We start from the raw sequence: 13,540 nt of genomic DNA, 5'->3' as shown, positions 1-13,540 counted from the left end.
CAGCCATCTTTCCAACGTTGATTGATTGATTGGTTGGTTGATTGATTGATATTTTGAAAAAAGTTCTCTCTAGGTTGCCCAGGCTGACCTGGACCTCCTGGGCTCGAGCTGCCCTCCCACCTTGCCCTCAGGAGAGGCTAGGTTATACCACACTCACTTTTATGGAAAAATAGCAGGCCGCTCTCAGTGTTTTCTGTGTACTTAACGTGTGTGTGACCCCATGAGTTCTGCCTCCGACTTACACAGCTGGCTTAGGTTTCCTATTAGATAGTACCAAGGCAAAGCTCCTGACTGAAGCCTGGGGAGCAGGTACAGGGCCCAGTGATGCAGAAAGGGGCAGGGGGAGACAGCAGGCTGGTGGCAGTGACCCACATTTAGAGCTCCCCAGCACTGCCCGAGAAAACATAGATAGCTCTTTGGCATATAAGACGTCAGGACAAGTCCTGGCTCTGCACCTTGGTCCATTCCCTTGAGAAAAGGGGCGGGGCAGAGAATATGAACAAATATGAATATACTGGGTCTCCTCCCCATTCCCTGTGCTGAAGTGCATAGCAGTTATGGGAAGAAAAGCAGAGCAAATGAAGGGGCAGGCATCTGGCAGAGGATAGAGAAAATCTCACCCACCACTGTCTGGAATCTGTGGATCATGTTGTCCTTTCTGCCCAAACTGGTTTCCAATAGGATTTCTGCACCTCGGAACCATGAGACAAAGCGACCGGAAAGGTTTGTGACTTGGCCCTTGTGACAAAGCCAGTCATCCATTCTCTGGAGTACAGCATGCATAGCCTTCTATCCAGGCCCTTCCTGGTGGGAAAGCAGGTGTCGCTCCCGCTGAAGTCAGGTGGGTAGCTGTTTTTGCTTCCTTCCTCTTTCACTCTGATTTGTTTCTCCAACGTGGACCTCAGTGGTCCAGCTCCACCTTAGCAGCTGGAATCCCTACTTTGCCTTCTGCTCTGGACACAGCTCTGTCCAGATGGAGGCGCTCTCGCCTACTCCTCCTAGAACCTTTGGCTCTGCAAACTCCAGGTTCATCCAGAGCTGGAGGACACTGGTTTTCTGACCTGGGATTCACTCCACTCATTTCATGTCGACTGGGCCGAGAGAACACGAAAGAAGCCCATGGACGAGGCTCTGGAGTACAGTTGAGACCCTGCGTACTTCGGACGCAGGAGTCCACCCAGGCCGATGCAGGCGGGCATTGCTGGTGAGGTGGCTGGTGCACAAAAGGGCTATGGCCAGCAGAGGTCAGTAGAGACCCAAAATAGCCATGCTTCTGCGTGGTGAAGTAAAACGGGGGCTTCCGGGCCAAGGACCCTCAAGTGAAGTATTTAAGATTGAAAAAAGAAAATAAGAAGTGGGGGAGGAGGAGAGGGAGGAAAAGATGAGGAGGGGGGAAGAAGAGGAAGAAGAGGAAGAAGAATAAAAACGGGGAAGGGAAAAACGGAATTTGGGCCACACAGGGTGTCTGTGTGGATATCTCCTTGTAAGCTGGTGCAAAGCAATGGCCTTCCCACCCAAGACCTAGAAGAACCTTTTTTAAAAGCAAGGACAAAGACTAAAGACAGTTCAGTTGGTAGGGTGCTTCAGGCCCTTGGTTCAGTTCCAGGGTATGGTTTCTCCGCACTGCATAAATGCGAGTGGGTGGGGAGTGGCACACGTTTATCATCCTAATACACGACAGAAGCAAGAGGATCTATAGCCTTCAAGGTCATCCTTAGCTACAGAGCCTGGGCTTATTTGCTAAAAAATCTAAAGAGCTAGTCACTTAGACAAGCTAGACACTTGTCCCAAAGACTTATGTCACTATACTAAGCTCCCTCCCCACTTTCCTCTAGTACTTACTAACTTAACACTCCCAGCCCACCTTTCTGGCATCTAACTCCACCTCTGAACAGCATTCCTGTGTAATGAGAACATACTTGAGCATCTCCACCTCCTCCTCCCCTCAACCATTCCTTTATTTTGTCATTGTGGAAATTTGTAACACACACATTTGTTTGTTTGTTTGTTTATTGTTAAAGTTTTCCCACAGCAAGGAAAAGGGAGTAGAAAGAAGGGAAAAGTCAGAGGAACTCACAGTAGCTGTGGTCACCTGTACAAGATCAAACCTAATATGTGGGAGGGAGGGACTCATGAGCCCTCAGCCCTAGCTGACGCACTATTCTATCTGAGGCACTATTGGTGGTTGATGGCTGCCGGGGTGGGAGTCACTTTTCTTTGGGAGTTTGTCACTGAGTATAGGGTGTCCATGCTCAGTTGATGTCCCCACACCATCTGCATGTGGACAACACTAACTGGAACTCCCTGGGTCATGTGTGTGTGTGTGTGTGTGTGTGTATGTATGTGTGTATATGCATGTAAGTGTGTGTTAGCGTTCCTTGTAGGCTCCGCCCCTTAGTTACCTGGCAACAGCAGGCTATAAAAGGGGCTGCTTGACCTCTCCTCACTCTCCTGCTCTTCTTACTCTCTTACCCTTTCTGTCCCTGGCTGGCCTCTACTCCTCCCCTCCCCTCCCCTCCCCTCCCCTCCCCTCCCCTCCCCTCTCCTGCCCTCCTCCCCACCTCCATCTTTCTACTACCCCCTCAACTCTACTCCCCATGCCCTAAATAAACTCTATTCTATACTATACTATCCAGGGATGCCTCAGCATGGACCAGCAGAAACACCCACTTTCCCACACCATACTGTACCTCCACCAAACACAGCCCTGGATCCTTTTTCTTGTTTTATAAGACACAACAATGTGTATGAGTGTGTGTATGTGTGTGTGTTAGTGGGTATGTATGAGAGAGTATGAGTGAGTGTGTATGCGTGTAGAGATGCACACATGTATGAAATTGTGAAAAAATAAATAGAAAAATATTCTTAAAAAAATCATTCCCCCAACTTTTCTGATAGATTTCAAAAGCACTCTAATAAACTATAGGAGAGGTAGACAAGCATTTGAAAATTTGTTTCAGGCTGGAGAGATGGCTCAGTGGTTAAGAGCACTGACTGCTCTTCCGAAGGTCCTGAGTTCAAATCCCAGCAACCACATGGTGGCTCACAACCATCCTTAATGAGATCTGACACTCTCTTCTGGTGTGTCTGAAGACAGCTGCAGTGTACCTAGATAATAATACTGCAGTGTACTTATATAATAATAAATAATACTACAGTGTACTTATATAATAATAAATAAATCTTTAAAAAAAGAAAATTTGTTTCACATTAATTCCAATGTATTAGAAAATATATGTATGTGCATATGTGCATATAGATATAAGTCCTTTAGTTTGTGATTTTACAGGTAAACTTTCTTAGGATAAAACTAAAATCCATTTTTAAGTTTTAAAAGTGAGTTGAGGTGAATAAAGATATTAAATTATGGGGAGATGGATTGGACTACAGATGGCTTGCACCTACATAGATGCTGGGTGTTCAGGAGCATAGGCCCGTGAACCCCGCCCTTTAAAACAGAAGATGAGGAATCCTGGAGTCAGCTGAGTAGCAAGACTAGCCAGATCAGTGAGTTCTGGATCCTGTGAGCGATCCTGCTACAGTACTGGGGTAGAGACCAACCAGTGAAAACACCCACATTTAACCTCAGCTTCCACATGCATCCACATTCAATAGCACACAAGTGTGTCCACACATGGGAGCATGCACGCATGCGCGCGCGCGCACACACACACACACACACACACACACACACACACATATTTGTAGTGATGTACAATGGCAGAGGAAAAATCAGGAAGGTAGCCGAGCCCAGGGCTGGACGCCCTGAGTTGCACAAGCAACAGTTGTCTGACTCTGAAGGCAGCTGGGCTCCATCGCCTTACAGTTGTCATGGTTCAGATTTACAAATTGTTTTTCTTGATATTTCCAATCGTTTTGTTTTCCTTGTTTGTGATTATACCTCAGACTGAGGCTTCATCTCAGTCATCCCGCTTTTGACGTAGGAATCTGGGGGTGGGGGTGGAGGGCAGAATCCTCACATTTCTAGTTTTATCGGGAGACACTGAGTGGTTCATTTGCTCTCTCTCTCTCTCTCTCTCTCTCTCTCTCTCTCTCTCTCTCTCTCTCTCTCTCTCTCTCCCAAGACAGGGTTCTCTGGCTGTCAATCTGTAGACCAGGCTGGCCTCAAACTCACAGAGATCCTCCTGCATCTGCCTCCCAAGTCCTGAAATTAAAGGCGTGCAGCACCTTGCCTCACCTCCCAGCACTTCTAAATGGACTAGCTTGTGATGCCACAGTAGCCACTGGTCCACATCATTTTGCCACTCAAAGGACACGGGTCCTTCATTTGACAAGTGTTACAGCAGTACCTGTTGTATACCAGGCACTCTTTCAAAGTGCTGTAACCTACCTCCCTTATCCACTGAGGTTGAACCTAGGCCCTGTCTTAGGATTTCTGTTGCTGTGATAAAGCACTATGGCCAAAGGGGAAGAAAGGCTGTATTTGGCTTACATACCGTGAATCACAGTCCATTAGAGGAAGCCAAGGCAGGAGTTCAAACTGGAACCTAGAGCCAGCAGCTGAAGAGTTCTGCTTACTGGCTTTCTCCCCATGGCTTGCTCAGCCTGTTTTCTTATAGAACCCAGAAGCACCATACAGGATCCAGGACAACCACCCCAGGGGTGGATTCCCTACAGTGACTGGACCCTCCCATATCAGTCACCAACAAGAAAGTGTAACATGGCCTTGTCCATAGGCCAATCTAGTAGGGGTATTTTTCTCAACTGAGAGTCCTTTTTCCAAAAATTTGTAGCTTGTATCAAGTTGACATGAAACTAGCCAGGGCAGGCCCCAAGTAGATGTCTTAGACCAAACTTATAGATACCTTATGCATCAGCACCCATGATTAATTCTAACTCATGAATTAGTCACAGTAAAAGATTAGTAACTAATAACAAAAGTAGAACACCTATAGCAGTATATCATAATGTTATACAAATACAGTCTAACTCTCTCAAACTGTCTCACAGTTCTGCAGAGTTTCCGGAAAGATCTGGGGTGAGACAGTGCCCATGTCATGGACTGAGGTGAGTTACACAGACTGATGTGTTCCGCTCCGTCTCTACTGTCTTCCTCCATCAATCCCGGAGAAGCTGTTCTGAGCAGTGCGATGGGATCCCATTGACACCCCTGTCTCTCTTGCTGCAGATATGTTATCCCTACATCCAGCTCAATTGCCAGCTTAGTTTAGCCATCTCAGTATCAAGCCGAGCATCACACCCTGCTGTACTTGTGTTCAAGTCGCTCTCAGAACAGAACACAAATCAACATATGAGTGATTTTTTACTCTAGAATTTTCCATTTCATCTATTTGAGCTGGGTGTGGGATGCAACTGAAACCATGGGAAGGGAGATTTAGGATCAGGCAAACTTACTGAAGCTAGAGTAAGAACCACAGAAACCCTTACATCCAAGGGGCTAATGGACACATGACAAAAAGACACGGTATGTCCTGATGCTGTTGGCCAGGGTGAAGGAGGAAAATAAACAGAAAAGGAGCTGCTGGTGGCACAGCAACAGATGGGTGCTCAGGGAAGGCCTCATTTGGAATTGACACTGACGTAGGGATTAGAGGAAGTGAATGGGTGAGTGGGCGAGGGTGGACAGGCCCAGAGGAAAGAGTGTGCCTGTAGCTTTTGCACAGCAGCAAGGGGCCAGTGTGACTGTTGCCAGAGAGCTGAGCTGTAGAGGCCAAGGTCAGAGAACAGAAGGCTGTGGCCCAAGTAAGAACTTCAGCTTTTATTGTGAGGCTGGAAGCTTCGGGAAGCTTCTAGAAGGTTCTGGCAAAGGAACAGGGCACTGTCAGATCTGAGTTCTAAGAGGTCCTTCTGGCCTTCCTGTCACACAGGAGTCATGACTCTGGCCTGTGGGAAACTCAGGATGGTCAAGCCCAGCCCTGATGGCTGGGGGCAGGCAGGGGCTTCACTCTCAACACACGCTCCAGTCCTCTGCCATCTCCAGTGCTCCTCCCTGAAATCTGTGTGGCTCATTCTCCCCTTCTACTTCCTCCCTCATCTCCCAAGCTGCCTTACCTGAGAGAGGAACAAGATACTTGCTCATCTTCACCAAGGGGTATTTAGTGCATTAGTCAGTACTTTCTGGACATCGTGGTTTCTGCCTCAGTTTGAATTGTTACAGAAGTTGTTAAGGTCCAAGTGTGGACCCTGGCAGCCCTCACAGGGTAGGCACAGCCCGATGCCAACAATAGGGCAACTCAAGAGACAAATTAGAGGCCAGTAAGATGGCTCAATGCGTAAAGGCAAGTTCTGTCAAGATAACCTAAGTTCTATCCCTAGTGGAAGGAAAGAACCAACTCCCACATAAACACACACACACACACACACACACACACACACACACACACACACACACACACACACAATTTTTTAATGTATAAAAGCAGTACTCACCTGGCTAGGGAGATGGCTTAATCAGTAAAGTTCTTACCACCCAAGCATAAAGACCAGAGTTCAGATCCCTGGCACCCACAAGAAGCCAGGTGCATGTCTGCAATCCTAGCACTAGGTAGAGCAGAGGTAGGCAGACTCCTGGAGTTCATTGATCAGCCAATCTAGCTAAATTGGTGAGCTCCAGGTTTAATAAGAGACCCTGTCTTGAAAAATAAGGCAGAGAGCAAGGACAGAGAAAGATACCAAATGTTAGCTTTAACCTTCACACACACCTGTACAAATACATACATCCACACACACATCCACATACATCCACACACAAATACAACCATCAAGAGCAAATACGTCTATAGAATAGCAAATACAACATTGTAAAGTTGTACAAAATGCAACCAACAAAAAGAAAATATTTTTAAAAACTAGTTTGAAGATTAAATGCTTGTTTCCAGATGTGCCACTTTGGTGACAAATGTCCCTTTTAATTACTAGGAGTGCACAGTATTAGGGTGTGTTTAATTATCATTGCTGAAAGAAAATAGCCATGATACAATTAGAAGCAATGAACGCAAACCGGGAAAAGGTTAGCATCATTAAAGTTTATAGGACACCTGCGGAAGTGTTCTTCTCGGTTCAGCATCTTAGATGCCACCCACAGTACACAGTAATCAGTCAGCACTATGCAGAGCTACACAGAGATGCTTTGATTATCGACCCAGTTTCTCCCACTAAATAAAATGTAGGATGTGTGCCTCAGTAGGGTAAGTGGGCTACAGCATTGACAAAAATAAGCAGTTTAGATCTGACAAATTTAAGGAACAGTGTGAGAGACCAGAAACACACCCACTCTCTGACTTGAAACTGCATCTCATACAATAACAAAATACTTATTTGGGTGAATAGACACACACCAGGCTTTTAAATAACAGGATTGCCCCAAATGACAGATTTTTTTTTTTTTAAATCTGAATGGCACTAATTAAAATGAGTAGAAGTGCCAAAAAAAAAAGTTTTACTAGCTATTTTACATGTAGTGCATACTGTATTTAAAAAGTATTTTCTGGTCATTTTGTATATATTAAACTTGCAATATATATATATATTTGCATATGTATATAAAGTTCAGAATATAGTTATATATATTTATAATCACAGATATGTTGTACTAAGTGCACTAATACCACTTTAAGATAGATACTACAATGATAGGTATAGTGGCATATTCCTTGAATCCCAGCACTCTGTTGTCTGTGAGTTCAAGACCAGTCTAGTGTACATAGTGAGTACCAGCCGGGGCAGCAGCCAGAGATGTGTAGTGAGACCTTGTAACAAACAAACACACAAATAGCAACTACACGATAATTTTTAAAGATTTACCTTATTTGTGTGTGTGTGTGTGTGTGTGTGTGTCTGTCTCTCTGTGTGTGTGTGTCTGTGAGTCTGTGCACAAGCACATGGTGGTCAAGGAGGCTAGAAGAGGGCATAGGATCCCTGAAGCTAGAGTTACAGGCGGTTATCAACTCTTCAGTAGGAGTTCTGGGACTTTAACTCAGGTCCTCTGCAAGAAGAGCACCAGTTCGTAACAGCTAAGCCTTTCTTCTAGCACCAAGATGATTTTTTTCAGTAATCAAAAGCCTGACAAGATCACCAGAAAACACAAATCTTTAAAAAACAAAAACAAAAACGCAAAAATCTCATCTTTCAAGTTAATTGAAGGCTGTTGCCACACAGACCTGGAGTCTGAGTTGGATCTCCAGAACTCACATCACAGTGGATTGGAAGAAGCAACTCCACAAAGTTGTCCTCTGACCTCACACGCACGAGCACCCCCCCCCATAATAACAAAAAAATTCTTAAAAAATCAAAAAGCTTCCTTTAAGACAGCTTTCTTTCGTTAGACCATTGGTTTTCAACCTGTGGGTTGTGGCTGCTTTGGGAGTTTCATGTCAGATGTCCTGCATGTCAGGTATTTACATTAGGATTCATAGCAATACCAATATTACAGTTATGAAGTAGCAACAAAAATAATATTATGATGAAAAATAAATATTTTCACCACAACATGAGGTACTGTATTAAAGGGTCGCAGCATTATGAAGTTGGAGAGCCAACTTGTGTCTTGTGTCTTAGACACAAGAGTTGGGTTCTGGTTGAACATTGATACCTTTGTATTGGACACAGATATTTCTTCAAGTATGTCACACTACAGGGTTTTACAGTTTTGTGGGTGGAAGGGGAGGATATTAATTTCTCTGTTGTACGTGTCTCTGTTTTAATCTAAATTTGTGGCCAAGATAGGCCAAGTAAGGACAGAAAGACCCAATAATATTCATTAAATGATATGTTTGTTTCCAAACATTGGAACACTACAGACAGCTAGTCACAGATACAGGATACAGACTGCCCTGCGTCGTTCCCAGGCCTCCAGCAGGGATATGAGGTACCCAACTACTTCTTAAACAACCACCTCCTATATGTTTCAAAAGCCAACCACCTGAAGAGTCACCTTTCTCTGCCAGCAAATAATCCTCCATATTATCTACTTATGAAATAGATAATGGGTGATTGAGAAAGAAAATCCAATTTTTAAGTTCATTCTATGGGCTGGCAAGGTGGCTCAGCAGGTAAACGTGCTTGCTGCCGAGTCAGACAGTCTGAGTCAGATCCCAGGGATCTGTCACATGCCAACTCCTGAAAGCTGTCCTCTGACCTCCAATCACAGCTGGTGCCCTACTTACTATTCCGTTGCCCTGATCAAGGCAACTTATCAAAAAAAAAAAAAAAAAAGCCTTTAGTTCAGGGGAGGGCTCGCTTAATGTTTCAATGGTTAGTCATAATCATCTTGGCCTTGGAGTGTGGCTCCAGGCAGCAGGCAGGCACAGATGGTGTTGGAGAGCTTACATCTCAGCTCATTTTATCTGCAAGATGGAGCAAGCCTAGAATAGGCTTTTTCCAATTGAAAAAATATTTTTCTCATATGATATATTTTGATTGTGGTTTCCCCTCCCCCAACCCCTCCCAGAACCTCTCTGCTTCTCTGCCCACCCAAATCCACACCTTCTCTTTCTCTTTCTCATTAGCAAATAAACAGGAGCCTAAAAAAAATTTTAAAGAAAAATTAAAATAAAAGAAGTTAAAAAATAAAAATAAACAGCAGAATAGGGCAAACCAGAGAGAGAGCGAGCGAGAGAGATAGAGAGAGAATGAGAGAGAGAGAGAGACTGCAAAGAAAAAGCACAAGAAACATAAGCTCTGAGACACACAGAGAAAACTCATAAAAGCAAAACTGGAAACCATAGTATATAGGCAAACGATCTGTAAAGTATTTTTTTTTTTAATGCCCCAACAAAGCTCTGTGAGAAATATAGCCCTCCAAAATACCACTGAGACGGCCGCCACAGTCTCTGTTCCCTGGCTCTTACAATCTTTCCAGAGTTCTCCAAGACCCAAGGGGAGGAATTTGATGGAGACCTCCCACCTAGAACTGAGAGTTCCAAGGTCTCCCACTCCCTGCACACTGTCTATTTGTGGATCTCTGTATAAACTCCCATCTCCTGCAGGACGAAGCTTCCATGATGATAGCTGAGCAAGACACAGATATTTGAGTAGAGCAGAAAATCATTAGAACTCATTTTATGCCTACCTTCCCTTTAGCAGAACACCAGTGTTTGTTTTCCCCTAGGTTCCAGGCCTATTTAGTCTCAGGTTCATGGCCACCAGGGCAGCGTCAAGCACAGGCTCCGTCTCACGGAGTGGGCTTTCATGTCAATCATACAATGGTTGGTTACTCCACGGCTTTCATGCCGCTCTTGCCCCAGAATCTTTTTTCTAACCTATTTATTTATGCATGTATTTATTTATTATATGTAAGTACCCTGTAGTTGTCTTCAGATGCATCAAAAGAGGGCATCAGATCTCATGACAGATGGTTGTGAGCCACCATGTGGTTGCTGGGATTTGAACTCAGGACCTTCGGAAGAGCGGTCAGTGCTCTTAACCGCTGAGCCATCTCTCCAGCCCTTGCCCCAGAATCTTGCAGTGTATCTACCTGTGGTTCACGGGGTTTGTAGCTGGGTTGGTGTTTACCTGGTAGTGTGCAGAGCAGAAATCAGTCAGAGGTATGCTTTGGACAGGCATCAGCTCTGTTTCTTTGTGTTCAGTGTCTTTAACAATAGAACCTTATCTTCAGTTTATAGAGGGTAATCAATAGCCTTAGGTTGTTTAATGGTTTCCATGGGGCCCCTTCAGTCCACAACTCAGTTAAATGTAACCCATTTCTAGCTCTGGAGGTTTCATTTAGTGGTGAAAGATGTCCTGTTAGGGTTTTGTCTTCCCCTTGATGTGATGATTTCATTTAATCTTTCTGGCTTGGACTTTTGAAATGTAAAGTCCATCCCAGAGACACACCTTTTCCAACAAGGCCATGCCATTTCAAAATAATCCATCAACTAGGAACCAAATATTCAAAGACATGAGCCTATGAGGCCATTCTCATTCAAATCACTACACTACACTACACTACACACACACACAAACACACACCATACACACACACACACACACACACACACACACACACACACACACACCACATTAAAAATGTATTCTGGGCGTCTATTATTTACATTCTAAATTTTTGAAAGGATGAGTTATACTCAATTTTAACCTGCAAGCATTTAAAGATGTTTACGAAGACAAAAAAAAATGGTTTTTGGTTTTTTAAAGTATTTTCTTCGATAGCAATAGCCAGGTGATGGCATTAGGTGATCATCTTCATATAGCCTGGCAAATGAAGGCTCTACTGAAAATCTTAAATTATACACACACTGACACAAGGCACACAAGCATGACAATATTTAGAAAATACTTTGCAGGTAAACAATCCATATATAGACCCAGCATGTGATCCAGTATAGAGTGTAAAAACAAAAAAACAAAAAGCAGGCAGTGTGAACCACAGAGAATTCATTTACAGAAACTGGATTTTAGAAGGAAGCTTTTGTTTTGCTCTTTACTACGATGCCTTTGGAGCTGACACACACACTCCCAGTACCTGTCACTTGCAGAAGACATTTCTTTAAAAGGGTCTGGGTTTGGGCTGGAGAGATGGCTCATCTGTCCAGAGCACTGGTTGCTCTTGCAGGGATCCCGGTTCAGTTCCCAGTACCCACACGGCAGTTCACAACCATCTTTAACTTCAGTTCCAAGAGATCTGATGCCCTCTTCTGGACTCTGCAGACACTGCATTCAGGACAGTCACATTACTTAACATGCAGACAAACACACACACACATAAAATAAAAATAATATTTTAAAAGAGAGCTAGAGATCTAAAGTCAGACACAAGGGCTAAAGGGGAGGGGCTGCTCTTTACCCACTGTCCCCTTTAAAAGGACAGTTGAAGATTTTAAAGCTAAAATAAGAACTCAGTAAAAATCTTTTTCAAGGTTTTTTTTTTTTTGGTCATTTAATATTTATTTATTTTTATTTTATGTGTCTTGGAGCCTCAGAGCACCTTTCCCACTGATGCCTTCCCAGCCATCCAATTCATGCCTTATCTACAATGTCCTGAGAGATGGAACATCTTGGTCAAGGTCATTCACCTCCTCGATGGAGGTCTTGACAGTTCCCATGGCCGCTCACTGTCACATGAAGACCTGTGGCTGGGGACTTCTTCCCTATTCAGGGCCAGGGAGGAACTGCTCAGTAAGAGATGGCTTGTAGCTAGCTACAAGGACAGGGACTTCACTGCTTCCTTGTGCCTAGCTACAGGGAGGGAGGGAGAGACATCAAAATGCCAAAGTCAGAGCTGAAGAAGTGACCAAGTGGGCAAGAGTGCTTGCTGGACAGGTATAAGGACCTGAGCTCTAATGCCCAGGACTCATGAAAAGGCCCATCAGAAAAGGGCTGGGACTTGCTGGGCAGTCAGTCTATCTAAATCCGTGAGCGTGAGGTCTCAGGGGAACACAGAAGAGAAAAATAGAAGATACCTGACACCCCCTGGTTCTCTCAAACTCCTACACTCCTGCACGGACCCACAAGCACAGATACATACACCACTCACAGCACACACACACACACACACACACACACACACACACACACACACACACACAGAGAGAGAGAGAGAGAGAGAGAGAGAGAGAGAGAGAGAGAGAGAGAGAGAGAGAGACCACTCTAACCACCTTCTGCTATCCCACCACTCTGAATTGGCCTAACTTACCCACAGAACAGAAGCCAGGAAATTCAAGGGTAGAGGCTCTCATGGTTAGCCCTTTTCCTTTTGGGCATCAGCCAAGAAAGTGGACAGGTAATAATAATAATCATGGTAGCTGTATTTGTTTGGCAAGGGGAAACTATATTGCAATTTTCAAACTCAGCTAGAGCAGCCTTTCCCACTCCCTGGTGTTTTGGTCACCGTGTTCCAGCACTGACTTTCTGTTGAGACAATGTATCCTTTGTCCTCAGGTGACTAAGAGTCGGTTCTCATCAGCCTCTGTTGCCAGCCCACCAAACCTCTCCTCACAGGGACTGACACAGAGGCCACCTCCTGCTCTATGATGTAAGGCTACCTGGACCTTGTTCCCTCTGGTGTTCCTCTGTCGCCTTTGCTGGGCATCCTAAGGCTTTATCACTTCCCTGGGTATCACCACCCTTCGGTCTCACTGACCTAAGCAGATCCAGCCAGCTCTCTTGGCACTGCCCACCCCGTCCCAGGCCACTCATTTCTCCAACCTCTCCCCCAGCTTTCATCTTGAACAAAGCTTCTGAACTTAAAAGCCCATAATTCCTTGTCTCCCCCACCCTTCTGATTCCGTTCCCCCATGGTGGGGACACACTGGCGTCACTTACAGTGACATTACCGGGCCCCTCAGCATAGCCAATCAGACCCCTGGCACAGCTCTCCCCATGGCCCCCTCGCGCATGCGCAGCTGGAGCTGGCTGAGACTTTGGACAGCCTCCAGGCTATCACTTCATGATCTAAAGAGTTCAAACTGAGGCTCAGAGAGACTCGGGGATCAGTACAAAGTTAAAGGGAATCTTGAAGAAGACTCGGGCCTCCTGTGGCTTATGCCCTGAATTACTTGGGGACAGGCCAGTGTTTCCTAGTCACTTGCGTTCCTCAGTTAAG

General features: G+C 44.9%; 1 long non-coding RNA gene across 1 annotated transcript; it reads left to right on the top strand.

Moving 5' to 3' along the window:
• Nucleotides 1-685: 685 nt before the first annotated feature.
• On the top strand, nt 686-13,540 carry Gm39341. Its single transcript, XR_870774.2, has 3 exons — nt 686-841; nt 4,972-5,028; nt 12,877-13,540. It is a non-coding gene; the product is annotated as a predicted gene, 39341 (long non-coding RNA).

This window comes from Mus musculus, chromosome 9, assembly GCF_000001635.26.
Source record: "Mus musculus strain C57BL/6J chromosome 9, GRCm38.p6 C57BL/6J".
In the NCBI taxonomy this organism is placed as follows: domain Eukaryota; kingdom Metazoa; phylum Chordata; class Mammalia; order Rodentia; family Muridae; genus Mus; species Mus musculus.
This window is presented reverse-complemented; position numbering and strand designations above follow the sequence as displayed.